General features: G+C 35.3%; 1 long non-coding RNA gene across 1 annotated transcript in view; it reads right to left on the bottom strand.

The window, feature by feature from the left end:
* LOC109247064 (uncharacterized) overlaps window positions 1-25,337 on the bottom strand; it is a 44,619-nt gene extending 19,282 nt beyond the window's left edge. The window contains exons 1-2 of the long non-coding RNA XR_008421476.1: window positions 25,188-25,337; window positions 24-126 (exon numbers count right to left, since the gene is read on the bottom strand). This is a non-coding gene — a long non-coding RNA (uncharacterized LOC109247064). The remainder of the gene's footprint in view (window positions 1-23; window positions 127-25,187) is intronic.
* Window positions 25,338-25,995: the final 658 nt, after the last annotated feature.

The raw sequence follows: 25,995 nt of genomic DNA, 5'->3' as shown, positions 1-25,995 counted from the left end.
GTAAGGCTGTACATAGTACTTACTGTATCCCTCACTCATCATGAAGCATGTCAAATGCAATGAGCAGTAGAGCATAGCTGGCTTGTGGAAACTTCTCTCCCTTTTCTCTGCTTCAGTGCTCCCTGTCTTGACCCAGGAAAGATATAACAGCATTTTAACATCACAGCTAAACTCTCAAACAATACAAGTTATATCACTAATAAGTTGAGGAAGAAAGGAAGCTATTGTCATTTTGTTTCAGAAATCTAATTCCTATATTTGTAAATGAAGAAACATTTTAGCAATATCAACCCATATGTTCAGTGCAAAACAAGTATTTCTTTCAATTAATTATTTAAAAAAGCATCAGGCCCCAAATTTTGTGCCATAAAAAGTTGATGTTCCTCAGCAAAATGCTTTGGTGGAAAATACAGTTGAGAAATGAAATATTAATAAGTTATAGTTTTGCATTTAAATTTACTATATTTCCCTGAATTTACACTTAAGATCTCTATATCAAATAAGGAGCAGTGAATTTTCTCTTTGTAGGGGGTGGGTCCTGTTGGGAAAATAAAAACAAAATCTCTTTCCAAACCAGAAAACCTCTCCACGAAGGTAGAAGAGAAATAAAACATTTTTTTCTTATTAAATAGGCATTAAAGCAGCACGTTATATACATCAGAGAAAATCCAATAAGAGACTGCAATGATAGGCAGAAGTCTCATTCTTTTGTCTAGGCAAGCAGACATGACCCATTACATATGCATTCTCAAAATAAACAGTAACTAGTACTCAAGAAAGAGAACTTGATAGCAACATTTGCCACATGCAGTTCAACACCTTAATTTCACCTGGGCTTTGTCGTGGCCATCTGTGTTTGTTAATTGGCTTAATCCAAAGGGAGATAAACTTCTCACATCTCTACCATAAGAGATAATTCTGTATCTTGGAGCAAGGCACCCAATGAAGTTAGGCTCTTACCCACTCAACCCTCTCCCACCTCAAAGAGACTGAGAAATTGGTACACTATCTTTTATGAAGATCCTATTTCAAAGAGATAGTTCCCAGGTCCTGGAGAAGACATTCTCGAATGTTAAAGTCAGCAAGAGGCTATTTAGCTTTTAAAAATATATTCTTACATTTCAAACAGAAAGTTTTTTAAAGTAAACGCTTTAAGGAAAGGAAGAAGGGAAGTCCCTTCCAGTATTTTCAGCAGTGAGATTTAAGCCTTTAGTTTTTTAGTTGTATTTGCCTTTACACTTCGTGTGGGTTATGTACGCAGAGAGGGGTTGGGCTTTCAACATGTTTTTCTATTAAATAATGCCATTTGGTGAAAAGCTCATTGTTACACCGTATTTCTGACAGGCTAGATTTTGTTCTCAGCAATACATAATTTACTTTTGCTATTAATTACTATTTGTTATTAGTAACTGCTAGTAAGTCTAACAACTATTCAAAACTTGATGCGGTGATGGGGACAAGGAAGAGGCATCAACAATATCAGTGATTTTACATTCAATATCAACAGGCAAATGAAAGCATCACAAGGAATCTGCTCTTTTCGCATTAAATCATATGCTTTCCTCTGAGACTCTTCCTTAAAGACCATATTTTAGCCTATTATGTTATCTAGAGGATTTCATTTCCCTATTATCTCTTTTGCCACCTTGAAGTTTGTTTATGTATGTATGTATGCATATGCATTCAGCACTCATGAATGAAATTCAGTGCCTCCTCCTTCATTTTCTAGAAATGAAGAGGGAGAGTTGCCCTGAGCTTGAAGTATTAAGCCCAAACACTATAGATATTCACACTATTTTTAAGGTGATTATTTACTTGTTTTTAAATTTCTAATTAAATTACTTTGAAAAGTTAAGGCTCTTGTGATATAAACTTCCTGTGTCATAATAAAGTTGAATTCATCATGTACTAAAAAGTTTAGATTTTGATGAAACATGTAGAAATAGGACAACTGTTTTTTTTTTTTCTAATGAAATTTTTATTTTATTATTTTATTTAAATTTCCGTCATTTAACATACAGTGCAATATTGGTTTCAGGAGTAGAATTCAGTGATTTATCACTTACATACAACGCCCAGTGCTCATCACAAATGCTGTCCTTAGTATCCATCACCCATCTAGCCCATCTCCCACCAACCTCCCTCGTCATCTGTTTAAGAAGTCCTACATCAGTTGCACTTTAAGACTCCGATTTCTTCATTTATATGTGTATTTGTGTAGCTAACATTAATGTTTGTTTATATACATATATATGCAAAACTCATGTGTGTGTGTGTTAATAGTAAAATCAATGTCCCCGTGATAACCTCAGTTATTTCTGTGTAGTATTTCATTGCTTTACACAAGATAACATATTTGAGGCCGTAATTCTCACTATGTCCTTGGATCTTTAAGTCAGTCACTGATGTTGATGATTTTTTTTTTAATTTCTAACTTTAGATTACACACAGCATTGCAATAAAATCAGAGAATCTGTAGCCACACTGCCTTAGAGTCCTAATTACAGTAATTAGTTAGCTTCATGACCTTGAACAAATTCAACTCTTTATGGCTCAGCTTCCTCATCGCTAAAATGAGGAAGTAGCAACTTCCTCATTGGTATTTGGAAGGGCTCAATGAGTCAATATGCATAGAAGGGGCAGTGTGGTGCCCTGAGTTGGGATTTTGTGGATTTGTATTCTAGTTTCTACTTTGCAGGTAACTACCAGATCCTAATGTCTATGTCTGAAGTGCTTTCCTCTTCATTAAAACAACAAAAGCAATGGGTGCCTGGGTGGCGGGTTAAACGTCCAACTCTTGATTTCAGTTCAGGTCAATATCTCACGGATTCATGAGTTCAAGCCTTGTATCGGCCTCTGTGAGCTGACTGTGCTATGCCTGCTTGGGATTCTCTGTCTCCCCCTTTCTCTGCCCCTCCCCTGCTTATGCTCTTTCTCTCAAAAAAATAATAATTATAAATAAAATAAAACAACAAAAACAAAACAAATATCAAAACTCTGGTAATCCAATGTTCTTTAATTCTAATTGTGAATTAGAATTCTTTTTCCTTCATCTCAAAAAATTATATATATATATATATATATATATATATATATATATATATATATTAGGCATAACGCGGCTGACTTATCTCATAAATTATAGATATCCTGTCACATACAGATAAAAAAGAGAATATTATATTAAGACATCCAATTATCATTTCATGTAGTCTTGAGGTAGTTCTAAAGCATTTTTGACTACAGAACACTTTACTCATATGAGTGCTTGATTATTCAGATACCCAAATTTAGGGAGCCCATTTACCACTCCCAGCAGGCCTCATGTACCAATATACAGAGGTTGCCTTTCATCAAGTTCTAGTTCCATTGTTCTAGCAGAATTTACTTTAAAATGAGTGCTCTGGATCAAGTGACAGGATGACTAATCATTCATCAATTTAATCTCTTTTTGATATTTGTACAAGCTACCAAAAAATGGCCGTAGCTTTTATAGTTCTTTGGAATAACATCAATATGGTAATATATATATATATATATATATATATATATATACACACACACACACACACACACACACACACACACACATATATATATTGTCAATTAGAATTACAAATTCAGAAAATGCGGGGTGGGGTGGGGCATCAAACAATCAGTAATGTCCTATTTTACTGAAATCTCACACACACACACACACACACACACACACACACACACACACACAAAAAACAGAGGGAGTGTACGATCAAGTAATATATCAGAATATTAAAATTGGGGATCTACCAGAAATATGTTTTGGTATGATAAATGAATGAATTCAATTCCATCAACTCAATATTTGTTTTAAATGAGAATCTTTGCCCCTTCCCAGACATAATCAGAAACTATTTCCAATTTAGTTTACCTAACTCTAAAACAATCTTATTTTTTTTTAAAAAGCAAGGTGTGTATGGATAGGCTCAGAATCATGGATTTACGTGTTTGGAATTCTTTTTCTGTATTAAATTTAGTGGTTAGGGCATCTCTGTTGAGTTCTGTGTATCTATCAGCTCAGAAAGCTATAAATTTTCTCTTACTCTCTTGTTTTTCTTATCTAATTCATGTAGTTATTTGTGATTTTGTTTCCAGTCCTTTCCCTTGGATTTCATCCCAAACCGGAAGTCCTGTCTAGAGCCCTCAGTAACTCTCTGTATTTCTTACTATAATCCTAACCAAATTAAAAGTGCTCCCCATGCCAAAATAAAGACATAAAGGAATAAACAAACAAACAAAAACTTTTTAAGAAGTGTCCCATCATATATCTGCATGTTTAAGGAAGGTTATGGCCATGTCTCATTCACTAGAAGAAATGTATGTGTTTAGGAAATTGGGCTGTAGGCTCAGGCCTAAGTATGCCACACCCATACGTATTAAAATGGGAAATTCTTGTGGGTGATAGCTATTTACTACTTTAGTTTTGTCTTCCTGGTCCCAGAATTTCTCCTTATACTATGGCCTGGTCTTAAAGACTCATTAGACTTCATAGTAGTCTTGTCTTTGATATAACATCTATGTTGGAATTTATCATGAAGATTATATACACTCATTTCACAAATACAAAATGGTGCATAATAAATATGGTTGGATTTAATATGAAGCTTACAAAAATAAGAAGTTCAAAGTTATTTCTTAACTAAAGATAAATACAAAAAACATATATTTTTCTCCTAAACCAAAATCAGTAAAAGTCGATAACTGACAATATTTGTAGTAGCATATTGACAATTTGGTAGTAGCAACAGTGAGGTAAGATATCCGTGTAATAACCAGAGGTGTCATATTCATCTTATGTGCAAGTGGTCTTACCCTTTTGGCAGAAGATAGTGTCTCTGATAGAACTTTAGAGTCTGAAAATAATGGTTACCCACCAGATAGATTAGGCATATATACAGGATGGCAGGTGATGACTGAATTTCACACACTAGATGTTTTCAGTCACGCTACACACATGAGTGATTTTGCATTACATCATATGCATAGGTTGTAACTGTGATTTTCTACTACAAAAGACACAAATATATTCTGAATTCTCTATTTCTTGCATCAGGTGTGGACATAGAAAATTTCTCCATATTAAGGCTCTTTTTAATAATCCTTCACATTGTGAAATAACACAAACCAGTCATAGCACAAAGAAGGGTTGATCCAGAAAACAAAGTGGTCATAACTTTATTATAGTCTTTCAGGTCAAGCTCACCTTCCCTTAAGCCATTGCTCAGTGAACTGACTTAATAAATGCCATCACCTTCTCTTTCAAATCTTGAAGAATATGTAATGGACAGCATCTTCAAGGGTGAATGTAGTTTAATAGATTTTAAAGTCCTCCCAGAAATCAAGAAACAGAGTTCTTCATTTGTCTTTCATGCTCTGACTCCTAAGCCTTCTATGGAGCACATCAAGTGTGTGAGTGTGTGTGCATACCTGTGTGAGTGTGTGTGTGTGTGTGTGTGTGTGTGTGTGTGTGTGTGCATGCCTGTGTGAGTGTGTGTGCATGCGTGTGCATGCCCGTGTGTGTGTGTGTGCATGCCTGTGTGAGTGTGTGTGCATGCGTGTGCATGCCCGTGTGTGTGTGTGTGTGTGCACGCGTGAGTGTTTTGAGATGATTACAGATATGAGATCATTTGGTAAAGCAAAATGATGAGTCCATCAGCCCACTTCATTTAACAGTGTGTGTCTTACTGTCTTGGTTTGAAAAAAATCTACACATTCAATCCTATAATAAAGCCAAATTAAACAAAGCTACAATATGATGTAAAATATAATTCAGTAAACCTTTAGTTTGTTGCCATCCATTGACTATTCAATTTATACTATTGTCTAAATCCTATGGGAGCATATTTTTAGGATAGTAGTTTTTATTCCCTTTGTCCTTCTTGTTTTAACTATTTCAGTAATTTAAGATCCAATGATCCAGAGATTTTTTTTTCTAAACAAATAAGACTTGAAGGGTGAATTGCAATGTTAGGGGCATAAAACGCTGACTTTCCTAGAATTTCTTGGCCAGGTATCCCTTCAGAGTACATAGTCAGTAAGCCAGGTAAATATAGAAGGAAATAGAGCAGGCTGAAAAGAGATTGCATTCCCTCTTGCTCTAAACCTAAGGTCAACATCACACACCGTCAAACAAAAGATCCTTTATCCCTCATAGAACGCTGTACAGGAACTTTCTTGACTTGGGATTTTCAGAGATATATTAGATACAAGATTTTGGGACTAAAGCACAAAATAAAGAATATAGAAAAACACAAAGTACAATACAATAAACCTTGGGGCTAATTAAAATCAAACCACTGTTTGGCTTTCAAACAGCAAATCTGCACAAATATATATTGCTGCATGAAATATCTTGGTGACTAAGAAAGAAAAGAATTGGTAGTTGGGGCCATTAACTAATGTGAACATTAATTAATTCTTTTTCCCTTGGCTATCTGTGTGATCGTGGATAAATTACCTAAGTTATTTGGCTCTCAATCATGTCATTCATATATTTTAAAACTTAAAAAAATCAAAGAATATATTGGGCTGGCTGGGTGGCTTAGCTGGCTAAGGGCCTGGCTCTTGATTTCAGCTCGGGTCATGATCTCATGGCTCATGAATTCTTTCCTGTGTGGAGATCTGCACTGCATTGGGGTCTGTGCTGGTGACATAGAGCCTGCTTGGTATTCTGTCTCCCTCTCTGTCTGCACTCCTTTCTCTCTCTCTCTCTCTCTCTCTCTCTCTCTCTCTCTCTCTCTCTCTCCAAAAAATAAATAAATAATCATTAAAAAAAGGAAAAAACTCAAAGGCGATAACCCTAGAATTAAAATATTTCTATGGACAACCTAAACAATAGCTTCATTAAATAGCTAATACCCCAAACTTAAATTTATAAACTTCAAAAATCAAATAGATTTCAGTTAAATATTAAAAATTCAACTAGTTATTGGTGCACAGTAGTAAAAAAATGGCTAATGCTTTAGAATTATCATTTATCCATACAAAATTAGAATCAAATGCTTAAATGTCCATAATTTCAGTTATAAAACTCGAGCAAACTTTTCCTCGAAGACTATGCATATTATTAAAAATATTTTGCTATTTAAAATTCAGCCTTGTTCAAAACCTGAGGTGGGGGGGAAATGTTTGGCTTAAGGGAAATGATGGTACCAGAGCACTGTCACAGTAATTGAGAGCAAAAATAATGAATAGTGCCTCTAATCTCTGTAAGTGTTGAAATCAGTAAGTCAGATTTTGTTTTCTGATATGAGAAGTTCAGTTTGTAAAATAAAATTTGAATTATTGTTATTTGCATTCCTAAGGGAGGGACCATCCTTTTCTTTCAATGTCACTTTCCATGGTTTTTATAATTGTCTTTAGACAGAAGTTGAGCATTGATGTAGCAATCTTGTCCTCCTCTAAAATTGCTTTGCACAGTCTGGCAAGAGATCTAATTTTCAGAAGTAGGGAAGTAATAATGGAAGGTTATCAAATCAAATGTGACAAAGTCCACTGTCTTTAATGACAACTTTATTTAATCTGCTTTATGGTTCCTAGAAATTATAGTTTTCTTTCTTTAACAGTCTCTGGCAGAGTCAAAACTAATCTCTTATTTGTTCTTGAGAAATTGTAACAGACAGTGGCACCATTCTCAATCCTTTTTGAGATATTTAATCTTACTTACTATTATAATTTTCTTCGGTCTTTGTCACATTTGATGCTGTTAAGATACATATGCTGAGGAATACATTTTTAGAAGGATCCATAAAACATATATATATGCTTATCCATTTACTTTAGAGAGAGAGAGACAGAGCACAAACAAGGGAAGGACAGAGAGAGAGAAGGTGACACAGAATCCAAAGCAGGCTCCAGGCTCTGAGCTGTCAGCACAGAGCCCGATGTGGGGCTTGAACTCACAAACCAGGAGATCACGACCTGAGCCAAAGGCAGATGCTTAACTGACTGAGCCATCCAGGTGCCCCTGCATGCATATTTTATTCACCTATACATGCTTATTAATATTGAATATTAATAAAAGAAAGATAAACATAAAAAAGAAAGCTAAGAACAAAATGATAAAGTAAGGAGAAAACATATTCACTATGAAAGCTAATTGGATTAATATAATTTAGTATTCAATTTGAACCTGAGTTTCCTGAAACTTAAAGTAAGAATTCTGGCAGATCAATTACAGCTTATTATCAGAAATATGCATTCCAAGTATTCATGAAATAAATAGTTGTTATGGTCCTTAACATTTCTTTCTACAAATAAATATTTTCAGACATATATAAACTCTCCACAGATAAATACAATCAATGTGCTACATTGTGCTAATGACATACAATCATATGTGCTAATATTTTAAATTTTTTTTTTTTTTTTCAACGTTTTTTATTTATTTTTGGGACAGAGAGAGACAGAGCATGAACGGGGGAGGGGCAGAGAGAGAGGGAGACACAGAATCGGAAACAGGCTCCAGGCTCCGAGCCATCAGCCCAGAGCCTGACGCGGGGCTCGAACTCACGGACCGCGAGATCGTGACCTGGCTGAAGTCGGACGCTTAACCGACTGCGCCATCCAGGCGCCCCTGTGCTAATATTTTAGAGTCCCTCTCTCTCTGTTCTCTCTCTCTCTCTCTCTCTCTCTCTCTCTCTCTCTCTCTCTCTCTCTCTCTTTTTTTGTTTGTCTAACAAGCTTCCTCTCCTTCTCCCCACAATTCCTACTATTGGTGAAACTGTGTCCATTACCTAAAATACATTATTGTATAGTTCCTTAATTTGTATATATGAAAGCATAGAAAGAATTAAGGGCAATGTTGATTAGACAAAAATTGGTATAAACTACCCCATAATTTCATTAATTATGGAAAGCCCTCTAAATCAACAGGTATATATCTATCTTCGGTTTACTTATTTTTTAAAATTTATTTATTTATTTAATTTTTTTAATGTTTATTTATTTCTGAGACAGAGAGAGACAGACCCTGAGTGGGGGAGGGGCAGAGAGTGAGGGGAACACAGAATCCGAAGCAGGCTCCAGGCTCTGGGCTGTCAGCACAGAGCGAGGCTCGACCGACTGAGCCACCCAGTCGCCCCTGCTTTATTCATTTATTTTTGAGAAAGAGTGAGCACCAGTGGGGGGGGTGGGCAGAGAGACAGAGACAGGGAGAGAGAAAATCCCAAACAGGCTGTGTGCAAAGCTTGACATGAGGCTTGATCTCACAAACCGTGAGACCATGACCTGAGGTGAAATCAAAAATCCATCGCTAAACCAACTGAGCCACCCAGAAGCCCCAGTTTTGCCATAATTTGTAAACTCTCTTTAGTGATGGGCATTGGCTTTGTTTCTATATTTGTCTCACAATGTATCCTTGGAAGATGTAAGACAGATGTAAGATATATCTTATGTTAATTATATACATATGGTATATATACATTATACATTAAAATATTTGTTTTTATATTTATTCATGTAGAGATGCTTTACCTTTCTGGGAGTGATCTTAGGTTTTAAATAGCTGAATCAAAGAGTTTATGCAACTTAACATTAATTGACAAAGTTTCCAGATAATTTTCCAATCTGCTGTCATAGTTCATGTACATGAACACTCCTGTGAGCACCACACATAGGTGTTCTGGCTGTATAAAATTATATGCCTGATATGCCGACTGTTTTTTTTTTTTAATTTCTCTATTTATTAAATTACGAATCCATTTACTCCTGAAATAACAGCAGCCTTGTCACCCAATTTCTTTCACACATTTTGAGTTTGATTCAGATGTTTTCATTTTCTTCTGTTCTTCTGACTTACTTGTCTTTTCCTATGTAGATACCATGGTGAGTTATTTGAAGAGGTTTTATTGTTTATTCTTGTAATTCCTGCACTATGCTTTAAATTTTTTTTAATGTTTATTTATTTCTGAGACAGAGAGAGACAGAGCATAAGTCGGGGAGGGACAGAAAGAGAGGGAGACATAGAATCCAAAGCAGGTTCCAGGCACTGAGCTGTCAGCACAGATCCCGATGTGGGGCTTGAACTCACAAACCCTGAGATCATGACCTGAGCTGAGGTCAGTCGCTCAACCGACTGAACCACCCACGCGCCCCTCCTGCATTATGCTTTTAAAAGGTATGTTTGCTAGGTGGTCTGTATTCTGGTGTACATGTTATTCACTTTGAATTTAAGATCTTTTATTAAATTCCAAACAACAATCAACAGAGTGTTAATTTAAAAATAACACTTCCGTACTGGGGCTTAATTAAGAGAAACTAAAGAGTTTTTGTTTTTTTGTTTGTTTGTTTGTTTTAACCACAAATACATAAACAACATTCAGACATCTGTCTTATGTTAAAACATTCTTTATTCATAATAGCTTTTTGCTTAAATTTGATATATTAGTGATATACAACATTTAGGTAAACATTTAGGTAAAATATTATAAGTACTAAAGATAGATGATTTCAGAATGTTTTGAGGGAAGCAAACCATAAGAGACTCTTAACAGAGAACAAACTGAGAGTTGATGGGGTTTGGTGAGGGGGAGAAGAAAATGGGTGATGGGAGGAGGTCACTTGTTGGGATAGACACTGGGTGTTGTACATAAGGGATGAGCCATGGGAATCTACTCCCAAAATCAAGAGCACACTGTATACACTGTATGATAGTTAACTTGACAATAAATTATATTTAGAAAAAATAAAAAAAGAATGTTTCCAGTCAATTTTTAGTGAGATTTTTTTTATTTTATTTATTTTGAGAGAAAGAAACAGAAAGAGCATGAGCAAAGGAGGGTCAAAGACAGAGGGAGACACAGAATCTGAAGCAGGCTCCAAGCTCTGAGCTGTCAGCACAAGAGCCTGATGCTGGGTTCTAACTCATGAACCATGAGATCATGACCTGAGCTGAAGTCGGACACTCAACCGACTGAGTTATCCAGGCATCCCAGTGAGATTTAGATGGAATCGATATTTGGATAATTCAAAATTATGCTATCTGATTAAAACCAATATCTAGAATTCTGTTTAAACCAACAGAAGAAATATATATTCATATTAAAACAAGAATATTGAATAGTATAATTGAAACTCTATTATGGAAGCTTTGCCTAATTTTTTCCATAAAGAAGTGCGTACTTCAAAGTTTAGTCAGAGAAAATATATGCAAGCATGAATTTAATAGTAATAAGGCAGAGAAAACAAAATGCAGAATTATGTATGCAAAGTATTAGATTTTTTAGTGGTTTCTGGAATATGTACATGTACTTACTTTAAAGAATGATACTGAGAAGGTTGGGCATGTTCTGGTTTTGTGTGGTATGAAGGTGAGGTCGGCTGTTGGTATATTGTCTTCATATCTGTTTGTTTCTCCTTCTTAGTTCCTTTTCTCCTGGTACTTTATTCTCCTTTCTTCACTCTCCCCCAAAGCCAACAAGACAATTGAGTCAGTGTTCAAGTTAAAAAAAACATATGTTCATATAATCATGTTATTTTAATGATAATGTTTTGGCTGTTTAAGCATGGCTTAAAACTTTTCATAATAACCATGTGTAATTTTGTAGTACATTTAAACTAATCTTCTAAAAATAGTTTAGGGACACCTGGTGGCTCAGTTGGTTAAGCAATCACATCTTGATTTCATCTCAGATCATGATCTCACAGCCTGAGACTGAGTCTTGCATAGGGCTCCATGATGTTCGTGGAGCCTGCTTGAGATTCTCTCTCTCTCCTTATGCCCTTCTTCCCTGCTCACTCTCTCTCTCTTAAAAAAAAAAAAAAAAAAAAAAAAAAAAAGGATGCCTGGGTGGCTCAGTTGATTAAGCTTCCAACTTCGGCTCAGGTCATGATCTCATGGTTCGTGAGTTTGACCCCCACATCAGACCTCTGTGCAGACAGCTCGGAGACTGGAGCCTGCTTCCGATTCTGTGTCTCCTTCCCTCTCTGCCCCTCCCCTGCTCACATTCTGTCTTTCTCCCTACAATAAATAAACATTTAAAAAATAAATAATAAAAATACTTTTGCACTTAGAAAAATATTAGGTGGGATAATAGACCAAAATATTTAAATTAATTGTTTAAAACTTTGAAATAAACAAGCCATTCTTTAAGGATTTTGCATTCAGAAAGAGAGCCATGATGCTGTTTGAGACATAATTATTCACTGTAATATAATAGCATTCCATTGAATTGACATTGCTTCTCTACAATTGATGGTTTATTCTTCATTGAATAAACACATCTAGACTCCCTGTTTTCTTCCTACTGCTCCTGGCTTCCTGTGACTCTTTTTACCATTCCTTAGATTAGTTTGGCCTAGGGTCTGTCCTTGGCCTTCTGTTTCCACTCATATTTTTCAGCTTATCTGAAAATTACTTCAAATACTACCAAATACCACCTGCATGCTAATGACTATTTAATGTGGAATTTCTAACCTAGAACCCTCTCGAGTGTCACAATGACTACCAGGCAGCCTCATCAAAATGAAAAAAAAAGTCTATCTATCTATCTATCATCTATCTATCTATCTCATCGATCTATCTATCTGTCTATCATCTATCTATCTCATCGATCTATCTATCATCTATCTTTATTATCTATCTATGATCTATCTCATCTATCTATCATCTATCTATCTCATTGATCTATCTATCATCTATCTTTATTATCTATCTATCTATATTTTATCTATTATCTATGTATGTATATATGTATGTATGTAATGTATGTGTGTATCTATCTATCTATCTATCTATCTATCAACTGTCTATTTATAATAATTTTCACACCATCACCTTTCAGTGTAGATGAAAACTCATTCCTCAAAATATTCTTACTTCTTTTTTCCTTTTCTTTTTTCAGGGAACTATACTTTTCCAAATCATCTAAATCATCATAAACTTGGCAGCTTGCTGTATTTCTCACTCTCCTTACCTCAATCTCCACCCATCACCACGTATGAGTTTATATCCTTACACCTTGCTTATCTGACCTTTCCCATATCCAGTGCTCCTATCTTAGTTCAGGCGATTACTTTGTGCTGAGCTACTATCTCAGCTTTCTGACTGTACATGCCTGTATTCCCACATCACTCATACATCTTGTACACCCATTTCAAAATGATTTTCTTCTAACATAAATGTGATTAAATCACTCCCTTGCTTGACACGGTTACATAGCCTCTTCTTATTCTCAATCAGGGATTAGCAAACTATGGCCTGTGGGCCAAATTCAGGTTCCACCTGCTTTTATAACCTTTTACTGGAATACTGCCACACCCGTATACTTTTATATCGAATAAGTTGCTTTAGCTCTTATAATGGCAAAGTTGAGTACCTGTAACAGAAACTATTTGGTATGCAGAGGTTATATATCTAGACCTTTACAAAAGTTTATGACCCTACTTGAAATACTAAATTCTTAACCCCAGCCATCTCTGTCATTATTTCTGAGTTTTTTTAATGCCCTGTGCAGAATACACACTGATATATTTCAGCATCAATATCAGGATATACACTGATATAGTTATATACATAACTCTCTATATATAATACACACATAGGTAACTTTACAATTCGACAAATGATAAAAACTTTTGTTTAACTATTATCATTCTCTTGCCTGAAACACACATCACACTTTTCACGCTGCAACCCCAGCCTTCCATTTCTCGATCACTTAAAAGATCACAATCTTTTAAGAATTGAATCAATTTTTCACCTTGTCTGTGACGTTAATCCCAGGGTAAACTAATCCTTCTTTGCCCTGTGCCCCCTTCGCCTCCCTATACCCTGTACACTGTTATTTATCACATATAAAGTGTTCTCCCTTTGTTTGTTCACACGCGATCTCTATCACTTTCCCTGCTCCTCTGCACAGAAGCAAAACATAGGTTTTATTCTTTGTGCTATGCCCAAAATGGAGCACGGCACCTTTCATGCAGTTAGCACTCAGCAAATGTTAATGGTGTACATGCATACATGAATGAATAAATATTATGTATCCTCTGGGTGAAAATCTTTATTTTAGGGGGAAAGGTAATTGGCATCCATGTTAATGGGAAGTTGTTACTCCTTATCTTAACTTCTCCATATAGGTTTTTATTTTCTCAAAGTAAAAAAACAAGTCCTAAGTAAATTTATTTTTCAGATCCCATCCTATTCTATACTATATTCTGCTTAGCTTTGGTACCATTCCCTTTTTTCCTTCTTAGTAGGTTATATTGATTTATTGGAATAAAACTCTACTCTTCTAATTCCTTTTTTAAAATATACTTTCTTCATTTTTGAAGTTGATTTCTATCAATATTTTTGGACAACTTTCATCCCAAGAACCTAACTTTATTCAAGTCTAATTATAGTCCTGGCACTCTTGTTTCTCAGAGAACATATTACCAGATTTGCTGCTGAAAACAAATAAACAACAAATCTGTGGAAATTATGGAGTTGTAGAACAATGCTTTAGTTTCTCACAATTGATTTTGTTTTCACTGTACATTTCTCTGTAGGAAATATAGAAAGATGCCCTATTACATTCTCTCAGTTAATAACTTTTCTTCCCCATTTTGTTAGCTAGATATTTTTTTTCTTTCATGATAAAGTAAGAAAAAGATAGCTTGAGGATGGAAGTAAAGATATTGTTTAAAACAATACAATTTTAATGGAATACTGTACAGACAAAGGGAGGAGATCATATAACTGCTCAGGTACTTTCTACTTCTATTATGTGTCTGAATTAAACAATAAGATTTTTTTTTATCCCACTCTAAGACAATCTTGGGTAAAAGCAAATTTGGTCATATCTTTTAATATATTTTAATTAACTGTATCTAGTTTTGGAAAGGAGAAAGTAACATTCAGGATATTCATCAAACTAGTCCATACTCCCATTATACGTAGGTAGGTAGACACATGTATATTATCTCTTCAAAAATATTTTATCTCCCATCTTATATCCAGGATTCTATCTAAGGAATTAGAAACCAAATTCAAGAGAATTAGTTCATGGAGCAAGAATGCAATATATATATGGCAGAATGTGACTTTGAGGAACAATACAGATGTCAGATTATCCTGGACTTTACAACATACCTGAACTCATGCATGTGCACAACCCCACACAGACGCACTCACACATTTTCAGCAAAGTGTTTAAGACAGGTGTGCATTTAATAGCAATTCATTTAGAAAGAAAACTAGAGAATACAAGCCTACCAATGAGGTTGATTTCTTTTTCAGTCTGTTATCCCTAGTATCAAATAGTTAATTTCTGTAGATTGCATAACAAAGAATGGAGAGTAGCTAATATGGATTGGGTTAAATAATGGTGCACTTCTGTATGCAAAAAAAAAAAAAAAAAAACTTCAAGTTAAAGTGACTATAAATTGTGACATTAAATGGATATTTATGAGGGTCTGGGTGGCTCAGTCAGTTAAGCGACTGGTTTCAGCTCAGGTCATGATCTCATCGTTCGTGGGTTCGAGTCCCACGTTGGGCTCTATGATGACAACTCAGAGCCTGGAATCTGCTTCAGATTCTGTGTCTCCTTCACCCTCTTCCCCTCCCCTGCTTGCTCTCTCTCTCTCTCTCTCTCTTTCTCAAAAATAAACATTAAAAAATAAATTAAAAAATAGTCATAAGGAAATTGTAAATATTCCTGAATGCACAAAAAAAACCACTGTCTGATAATAGAGAAATATAAAAAAACATTCTTTTCAAAATAATTATATAGACCTTTGCTATATTTAATTCTTTAAGATCCTGAATTTCACTACACACATGCCTAAACTTATAGCTCCAGGTATGTAAACAAATCTAGCTATAATTTTTTTAGCTGTGAACTATGTTACTCATACAACTAAAGCAAAATGTTCGGAGCAATGTATTCACGATTCCTGACTTCATAGAAAATAACTATTTACTAATATAAAGCTTATGAGATATTCTAGATATTAGAAACCATGGTTCATATACAGTCAAGACATATATTCATTCAAGAAAAAACATTAATCAAATAGTATTGCCTAATAGAGATTGGAGAAGAGAGGTGAATAAAAGCAAGCAAAAACATTATTATCATTGAGCTTACTATTTAATGGTAGAGATAGATACTAGACAAGATAAATAAGTAAAAAATATGCTATGTTAGAAGGTAATCAATTCATGCTGTGAATTGGAGGTTAGAAAATGCTGGCATAAAGGGGTTTCACATTCAGCTAGGTTGTCAGGCAGGGCAAGACTAAAACAGTCCTGACAGAAATGAGGAAGGAACTTTGAAATATGTAGGGTGAGAATGTTCCCATAAGGAGGATAATACAAACTGCCCAATAAGAGAGCAGCTACAGGCACAGCAAACAGGCCAGTGTGGCTCTTGTGGGGTGGTAGGAGAAGAGAAATATATAAAAGAAAGTAAGGGGGGTGTTGGGGACAAGAAGTGGTAACAAAATTTTAAAACATTGATTCTCCTTTTGTAGACACTCTTTATCCTTATCTGTTGCAGGTTCACATCACTTACAAATTTTAATCCTATCTTCTATTTCCTCTAGTACGCCTGTGTATGCGTGTGTGTGTGTGCGTGCGCGTGACAGAGAGAGAAAGAGAGAAAGAGAGAGAGAGAGAGAGAGAGAGAGAGAGAGAGATCCATGGGTTTCCTTCCAACCAAGAGGGGAACCAATCAGTATATTGTCAGCTACTGTGGGTTATAAGAAATATTCTTTTGCGAAATTCGGAGTCTGGAAGTGAAGCCACAGTCGTGGCATAATTCACATACACTATTATTTACCTGCTGTCTCACCTTGTTTATGTTAGGCAGTGGCCAGCCGTGCAAATATGTAGAGCTCTGATGAAGATGGAACAAAGTTCTGAATAAAGAACCTGAATACTTTATGCATCAAGATTTCACAAAATAATTTATAAAGTTAAGATGTTTTAGTGTTAAATTAATTATGAGATATTAGCAAAAATAAATCAAAATTTATAATAATATGTCTACAAAAAATCAAAAGGAAAAGTTTTACAAAGTTTTTATCAACCCAGGTAATCTTACACAAGAACTAAGTTTGAAATGAGCTCGAACTCACGAACTGTGAGATATGAACTGAGCTGAAATCAAGAGTTGGATGCTTAACTGACTGGAACACCCATGTGTCCCTTTTTAGTTATTTTTAATCAAATTTTATCACAAGTGATAGATATATTCACAATAATCATTCAATATCTAGAAAGTTTTTCTTAAAACCTACTCTTATTTCTCATATTTATGGCTATTATCTAGCAAAGTGTTTTCTAATCTGAACTATTTAAATATTTGTCTTAAAACATTCTAATATATGTCATACTTGTCTCAAGCCCTAAAGGGTAGTGTTTTTTTTTAGTTGAGCAATATTACAATAATTTTTACAAGCAATATACAATGCTTTCCTTGAACTGGATACAGTGGAAATAAAAGCCCACATTGGGATTTGTCCTAGTTTGTCATTGATATAAATTAATTTTCAGAGATTCTACTATCAGTAAAATGGATTTGTCTATAATGAAGTACATCTTATAATGTCACACAAATCCTTAAAATAATAGGCTTTAAATCTGTGATTCATAATTCATGCATGTGGTAATATTATAGATAAGCACAGTGTCTATAATAGTGTTTAATAAAGACATCATGCCAAGCTAGCCAATAACCTATGACATAATTACCTACCAACTATTTGACATGTTATAAGTCTTGCTAAGTACTTAAATAAAGGAAAAATAAGTTTACCAAATGAAGAAAATATACATATTTGGATCAGGTAAAGACAAATTAATTTAAGATTCTAATTTAATCCAATGGTACATACACATCAAAAATTGTATTGCATCTTTCTGAGAATGTATTATATTGTGTTGTGATTTTTATACAAAATTCCATATTGTCATCTGTAAAAAATGGGAAATGTTTTGCATTATATTTTTGACTAGGAATGTGGTCTTTGATGATATATATTTAAGATCCCTATGGTAAAGTCCCTGTGGCATTTCCCTGAATGCTGTTCCCTTGACTCGTCAGTCAAGTTCATCCATTAAAACAGCTTATTTCCTCTTTGCTTCACAACAACAAAAAAGACTTTTTTTAAAAGATTAATTTTATAATGTCATGGATTTATAATGTCATATATTTAGAAAATATATTATTAGAAATATCAATAGAGCTGCTTAGAGATTAATGATCTTGTCACTGCAACAGCCTACAATTTTTTAATTAATTTTTCAGTGCTCTAAAAAGACATTATGGAGATATTTTATTTGCAGTATGTCTACTGTTTAGATAGTTATTAGATTGCTTTAGAACATTATTTGTTAATGATAAAAGAAGAGAAGCATTTTGATGAGATATGTTGAAGATTATTTTGAAAGACAAGTGAGAAGGTAATACATTCATTTTCTTTTCACATTTATTCCTTTAAAATGTTGTAAATTAATTAAAACAAAACGAAACAAGATTATTTTTATGAAATTAAGTGTCCTTTGTTACAGTCCTAATGAGGTTAAAGAATAAGAAATTTATTCACTTCTTGGGCTGCCTGGGTGGCTCTGTTGGTTGAGAGGCCGCTCTTGATTTCAGTTCAGGTCATGATGTCCTAGTTCGTGGATTTGAGCCCTACATCAGGCTCTGCACTGTCAGCATAGAGCCTGCTTGGGATTCTCTTTCTCCCTCTATCTCTGACCTCTCCCATTAGTGCTCTCTCTCTTACTCTCTCTTTCTCTCAAAATTAAATGAATAAACTTAAAAAAATTAGAAAATAAAGAAAAATTTCCCTTCTTTCCATGAAAAATATCGTGCACATATTATATGCCAGGCAATGCTAAACTGACAGAGAATTTCAAAGATAGATAGATAGATAGATAAATGATAGATCAATCTGTCAAGCTAGTCTCTCCATATATTATCACATACGCCTAGTAAAACAGAATTTGGACTACATCACACATTCCATCATCAACCAAATTATTTTGAACACCTGTTTATTTTTAATGACTTACAATAACTACAATTAACATAATACTTTATAGATTTTTCTTGGTGTGTGTCTGTGAATATGTGTACTTGGTATTTGTTTTAACTTTGTAAAATGAAATAATACGAGATGTTTTCTGTGATTGGCTTTCAAGGGGCTTCTAGTTTATTCACCAAGGAGTTTAATTCTATCCAGTAAAAACCATATGCAAAGCCTCTAGGCACTTTTCTGTCAATTTATGAAAATATAGCTTGTTTTATGTGTATTTCTGTTTAGCAGCACCATATTTAATATATATATTGTTGGGGCGCCTGGGTGGCTCAGCCCGCTAAGCATCTGACTTCGGCTCAGGTCATGATCTCGCGGTCCGTGAGTTCGGGCCCGGCATCGGGCTCTGTGCTGACAGCTCAGAGCCCGGAGCCTGTTTCAGATTTCAGATTCTGTGTCTCCCTCTCTCTCTGACCCTCCCTGTTCATGCTCTGTCTCTGTCTCAAAAATAAATAAACATTAAAAATTTTAAATACACACACACACACACATATATATATATATATATATATATATATATATATATATATATTGTTGATTCATTTACACTAAACTTATGGTCAACAGTATCATAACTTACACCTGAAAACTAACATTATCTAACACACAAACTTTCTCTATAAGGCACCTCAAAGTCTTCTAACATATAAGTACACTATAAAAGAAATTCTGCACTATGTTTCAAAACCACTTAAAACAGGAAAAAAATCACTGGGGTGCCTGGATGGCTGGGTGGTTAAGCGTCCAACTCTCAGTTACATCTCAGGTCATGATCTCAAGGTCTTGTGAGTTGGAGCCCCATGTCGGGCTCTGCATGGACAGTGCAGAGCCTGCTTGGGATTCTCTCTCTCTCCCTCTCTCTCTACGCCTCCCCCATTCATGCTGTCTGTCTCTCTCAAAATAAATTAATAAACTAAAAATATTTTCTTTAAAAAGGGAACATCACCAACAAGAAACAAAAAATGTGAAAGAATGTGCACACTTGTTTATAGCATAAAAGCTGAGACAAAAAGTCATAGCACAGCACTGTTGACTTTAGCTAGGAAGTATGTCAGGTGACTCAAAATTCCACCTCTCTGCACATGTCCCAGGGTGACTATGATAACATCTAGGGAAGTGACTTTGGGGTTACAAAGAAATTTTAGTGAATAAGTGAAATTCTAAATATGGAATCTTCAAATAACAAGGCTTGACAGTACTATGTTAGGACATCTTAAAAGTTATAGAATTTAAAAAAAAATAGGAGCATATCTCTGTGGCTCAGTAGGTTAAATGTCTAACTCTTGGTTTCAGCTCAGGTGATGATGTTGTGGTTCGTGAATTCAAGCACTGTCTCAGGTTCTGCATTGGCCGCATGGAGCCTGCTTGGGAGTCTCTCTTCCTCCCCTGCTTGTGCTCTTTCTCTCTGTCTCAAAATGGAAACAAAACAAAAATTACAAAAAAAAGCAAACTAGGATATTCAGCCATAAAAAAGAATGGAATCTTACCATTTCCAACAACATGGGTGGACCTAGATGTTATTATGCCAAGTGCAGTATCAGACAGAAATACAAGTGCCATATGATCTTACTTCTATGTGGAATCTAAAACAAATAAACAAATGAAATAAAAAACTGACTTCTAGATACAGAAAAATTATTGGTTGGTTATCAGAAGGGGGAGGGGTTGGGAGTGGGCAAGATAGGCAGAGAGGATTAAGAGGTACAGACTTCCAGTTATAAAATTAATAAATCACAGGGATATAATGTACAGCACAGGTAATAGAGTCAGTAATACTGTAAGAGTTTTGTATGCTAAGGGATGACAATTTGACTTATTGTGGGGATAATTTCATGGTGTACACAAATATGAAATCACTACCATGTATGCCTGAAACTGATAGTATATAGTATGTCAATTATTCTTCAATCCAAAAGAAAATTAAGAAGTGGAATAAAATAAAATAATAAAATAAAATAAAATAAAATAAAATAAAATAAAATAAAATAAAATAAAGAGCTCTGGGAAGAGGAGTGGTTATAATCTTAGAAGAGTTACTCAGGGCATTTCTAAGAAGAGTATCCCTGAGAAAATGATATGTCCATAAGAATCTGGAGCAGGTGAGAAGGGTGGCCATTTGGTGATCTGGAATGGAGCACCCCAAGCAAAAGGAAGAGCCACAGCTGAAGTGTGAAGCTAGGAGTACACCTGAAGCATTAGCTGAAGAACAAGAAGGTAACAATGGTAGGAGAATTGGTTGAGGGAGAGGACAGTGGCAGAGGAGGTCAGGGAAGTAATGAAGGACCAGTTCCTGTCCGTCTTTGGGGCAATAAAATGAGAAGTTGTCGCAGGACTGACTTATATTTGGAATCAACGTCACTAGTTGCTGATTTAAGAAGAGACCAATAGAAAGAGAAGAGGGGAACTAGTAACACTCTAGATATATCTTTAAAGTACCGGATGTGGAGCATGAGGGAAAAACTGAGGGGAATGAAGTGTCTAAATATTTTTAGCTCAAGCAACTACAAGAATAATCAGAAGTATAACTACCCTTGAATACTGATATGGAAAGAATGCAGGAAGAGTAGATACTGGGGGGGGGGGCGGTGCATTAGTATTAACATGCTGAATTTGAGATGACTATAAGATACAGGGATATCACAAAGGTAATTACATAAATAGGTCTGAAATTGAGGAAAAACCATAGATATAAGGAAGAAACAAGAATGTGGAGTTGGCCCCAAATAAATAGTATTCAAAGCCAATATATAGGTAAGTGGACCATGGACAGAGCCTTGTGTTGCACCTAAGTTAAGATGGTAGGGGAAGAGTGGGAGCCCCCAAAGTTGACCAAAGGAGCTACCAGTGAGACAAAAAATAAATTAGGAGAGGGTAGCATCTTGATATACAGGGAAAGTAGTGCATCAAGGTTGAGTGGGTGGAACTGTTTCATATGCTAATAAATCAATTAAACTGGGAAGGGAAAATTGATATGAGATTTGGTAATGTAAAAATCATTAGGGATGTTTATTTAGAACTCTAGGAAGACAATCTTGGTCAGATTATATTTAAGAGAGAAAAAATCATGAGAATTCTGAGATGGTTAGCATAGGCGATTATTTCCCAGGGTTTGCAACAAACGGAAACCTCTGTGGCAGCTGGTGGTTCAAAATAATAATTTTTTAGAGATGGGATAATAGCATTTTGTTTTCATGATGATGGGAACTGCACCTAGACAATAATTGCTGATATAAGAGAGAGCCAAAAAGCATTTCCTGGGTCGTATACTGAAGGACAAAGGGTAAAAGGAGAGAAAGTTAATGTAAAAGGCAGAAATTAGTGTATTCAGATGGAATTAAGGATAGTTCATGATAACATGCAAGAGTATAATGTATCCAGATGCTGATAAGCAGGGAAATATGGCAGTGGGAGTGTGTAGGTTTTTTGGTTGTTGCCTCTATTTTGATAGTAAAGGATGAACTGGGGTTACCATGAATGTGAGTGGATGTAAACATGCAAGAGGTTTGAGGATAAAGAAGCAGTTATGAAAGAGCCCCATAGGTGAAGGGCAGCGGGGGAGTGATTGATCGAACAAATTAGAAGTTGTATCTTTGCCTGGTATCTTTATGGGCTCTTCTGAACATTGTCATTCTAAATCAAATTGCTACCAGTCCACATGGTGATATGTTTTGTTTTGTTTTGTTTTGTTTTGTTTTGTTTTGTTTTTTGCCCCAGTAATTTTTAATTAAGCATTTGCATGTGTGGAATGGGTGAATAGACATGCTTAATCAGGGTTGTAGTTTGCCAATAAGTAAGTAAGACAAAGTGCGGATAATAACAAGGGCCAGTATTGTGTTTATTTATCACCAGAATTCCAAGATTGTGTGGCGATTTTCTCCAAGACATAATTTATTCAAATGTGCCAAACAAACCAACAAAAATCCCTTTCTACATAACAGGGAGTTTTGCCCATATCATTGCAAGGTTCAGTGATGCAATAGCCTTCCAAATGATGGGCTACCACTAGGGCGTGACAGTGCCCCTCATTGATGCTAATTTACCTTGCACACTGCTAGTGGACTAATCTTTACAATGCACTGGTCTACAAATGATATGTTTTGCAATTTAAAAAAAAGTGTGCCTTTTAAGCGAAAAAACAAACAACAACAAATTTTGCTTGTAATCCCATGGCCAGAGCAAAGCTTTTTACATCCTTGTTGCATGCTATTTTCCAGGTAATTTTGTGGAAATATACACATTCCAATGGCAGAAGTTAATACCACTTATGTAGTGATATAATGACAAATAATAGTTTAACAGAATTATTAAAAAAAATGTTTATCTCATCTGGCCTGCTTTCGCAATTCTAATCCTTTGATGATTCTCTCTTAAAATAATTTTATTTTTTTGCATCAAAGCCCTTCACTAAATTCTACTCTATCTTCACTTGCATCTCACATGACTCAGATAAGCTGCTGATGACAAATACATTTCTTTCTCTGGTCTTTGACCCTCCCCCAAGGTTGAAATTCATATATTCTGATTGCCCTTATCTCCTTTTTGATTTTCATTTGGATATCTAATAGGAAATTCAAACATAATGTCTCCGAATGCCTTGTTTCAATGCTACCATACCTGACCCCCACTTACTCCTCTGTCTTTTGTATCACAGTAAATCACACCATTATTCACACAGGTGCTCATTCCCGAACACAAGAATCTTTGACTTTCCTCTTTCTGTCACTCTACTCCATCATCAAATACTGTCAGTTCTACCTTCAAAATCAAGCCTCAGATGCACAACTTCTCATTTCAAGGTGTCCAATGCAACTCCTTCTCTGGAGTGTTCCTTTTAATGTACGAAACTCTCCTACAACTTCTCACAGAAGACAAAGTAAGGTTTAAAATCCCGCAATGCCCTGTATGCATAACATGGGAACTTTGTTCTTGAATTTTTCTTCACCAGAGAAACTCTTCCTTCCAAACGTCTCACCATCCCACATCGGTATTTTTCAAATGATGCTTTCTTAGAGAAAGGCAGGAATTATCTAAAAGGGACTATGTTTGAAGAAAATGGTATTCAATGTGGCATTTGAAAATCTCTAGGGACATTCTGGTGTCCCCTGGGGATGGCGAACCAGTGGCATTTAATGTAGGTGGCCCAGGAATGTTAAACAGCCTGCATTATGTACAAATGTATCTTTGTCATCCACATATTTAAATCATCTGATGTATATATTTAAATAAGGTAAAAACTTATTTATAATTATCTCAACCTTAGAACTAAACTTTTTTACATAAACACAAAGTTGTTTTGGAAGCTTTTCTTATTCATGGAATTTTCCAATAATGTGACAACTGTATAAACAGAAAAAAGCATACTTTTTGAAAAACGATAAAGAATTATTTAATATATCCAAAAAATCATATTATCAGTGGTGATGCCATGCTTTTTGAGCTGGTCTCAGGCTTCTTGATTTTTTTCTTCTACCAAAAGATAGGCCAAGAATCTGATTATGGAAGTACATATTATTTTTAACCTAAAATCACTTTATATTTCATTTTATAACACAGGTAAAGCATTATATTATTTTTGTAGCTGTCTTTGAATTTCTGTTACAGTTCTCTGGCTATCCTCGCCCAATATAAGTCACTCAGGCATATGTGGGAGAATCTGATAGGATTGAGAGCAAATGATTTAACATTCAGCTTGTTAAAGCTCGTGTATTTCTATTTACTGTTTTTTTGCCATCAGATACGTCTCATCTCCTTACTATTTTGTAAAGTGAAAATGATAACAACACATTGCCGCCTTTTTGAATATCTTCTGTCAGTCACTTTATGTTCATCATTCCTAATCATCCCAACACCATAAAGTACTAAAGGTACTGAAGAAGAAAGAGATGCCTTATGGAATGAATGATCTCAGGGTGAGGAATCACAAGACATGACTCGATTTCTTGTCTTATCCCCCTTTTTAGACATGGATGCTGTATTTATACGCTCTATAGCATATTCCATAGTGCGTTATGCATGGATATTCTAAAAAAATTATTCAAGGTTTCACATCAGAAAAAATAGGGGCATAAGTTATATTAATACTCAAACTGAAACGACAGCTCCACACTATGGCAAGTGGAGGCTGGTACCTGTTCCAATTCTTGGAAGTTTCTGGTCTTCTTTCTTTCCTGGCATGTCCTTGAGTCCCTTTACCTCAGTCTTTCTTACCCTGGCCTCAGTAGATAATAAGCAATGTGGCACTTGCTTCCTGCAATAGGTGCCCCCAGGGCCGCCTGGGTGGCTCAATCGGTTAAGTGTCTGACTCTTGATTTTGACTCACGTCATGATCTGACAATTTGTGATTGTGAGTTCAAACCCTTGATCTGGCTCTGCACTGACAGCATGGAGCCTGCTGGGGATTCTCTCCCCTGCTCTCTCCCTGACCCCCCACCCCCACCTCATGTTCTCTCTCTCTCTCTCTCTTTCTCTCAAAACACAAACTAACAAAACAACTTAATAGGTACCCACAACATCTTTAACATTTTCAACTGTAATGAACCTTAGTCAAGAAAGTATTTTCAGTTACTGAGGTGCCTGGGTGGCTCAGTCAGTTAAGCATCTGACTCTTGATTTCATCTCAGTAATGATCTCATGGGTTTGTGGGGTCTAGCCCTGTGTCTGGTTCCGTGTTGATAGTGCTGAGCCTGCTTGGGATTCTCTCTCCCTCTGTCTCTGCACCACCCCCTCTCAAAATAAATAAACTTTAAAAAAAGAAAGAAAACTCAGTGAAATAATATATTGCTTAATGAATGTAAAATCATTCAATCTGAATATAAAATTTAAATAATTCAGTAAATTAGGTAATTTTTGGAATTAAGAAGCCAATTTGTTAAAATGTTTCATCCATTCTATTTAAAGAAATGTTATAATTTCAACTATAACTATGTGACATACTGT

Source organism: Panthera pardus, unplaced genomic scaffold (assembly GCF_024362965.1).
Source record: "Panthera pardus isolate Hobbes unplaced genomic scaffold, ASM2436296v1 HiC_scaffold_13, whole genome shotgun sequence".
Lineage (NCBI taxonomy): Eukaryota > Metazoa > Chordata > Mammalia > Carnivora > Felidae > Panthera > Panthera pardus.
The sequence above is the reverse complement of the archived record's forward strand: the minus strand, read 5'-3'. Positions and strand labels throughout refer to the sequence as shown.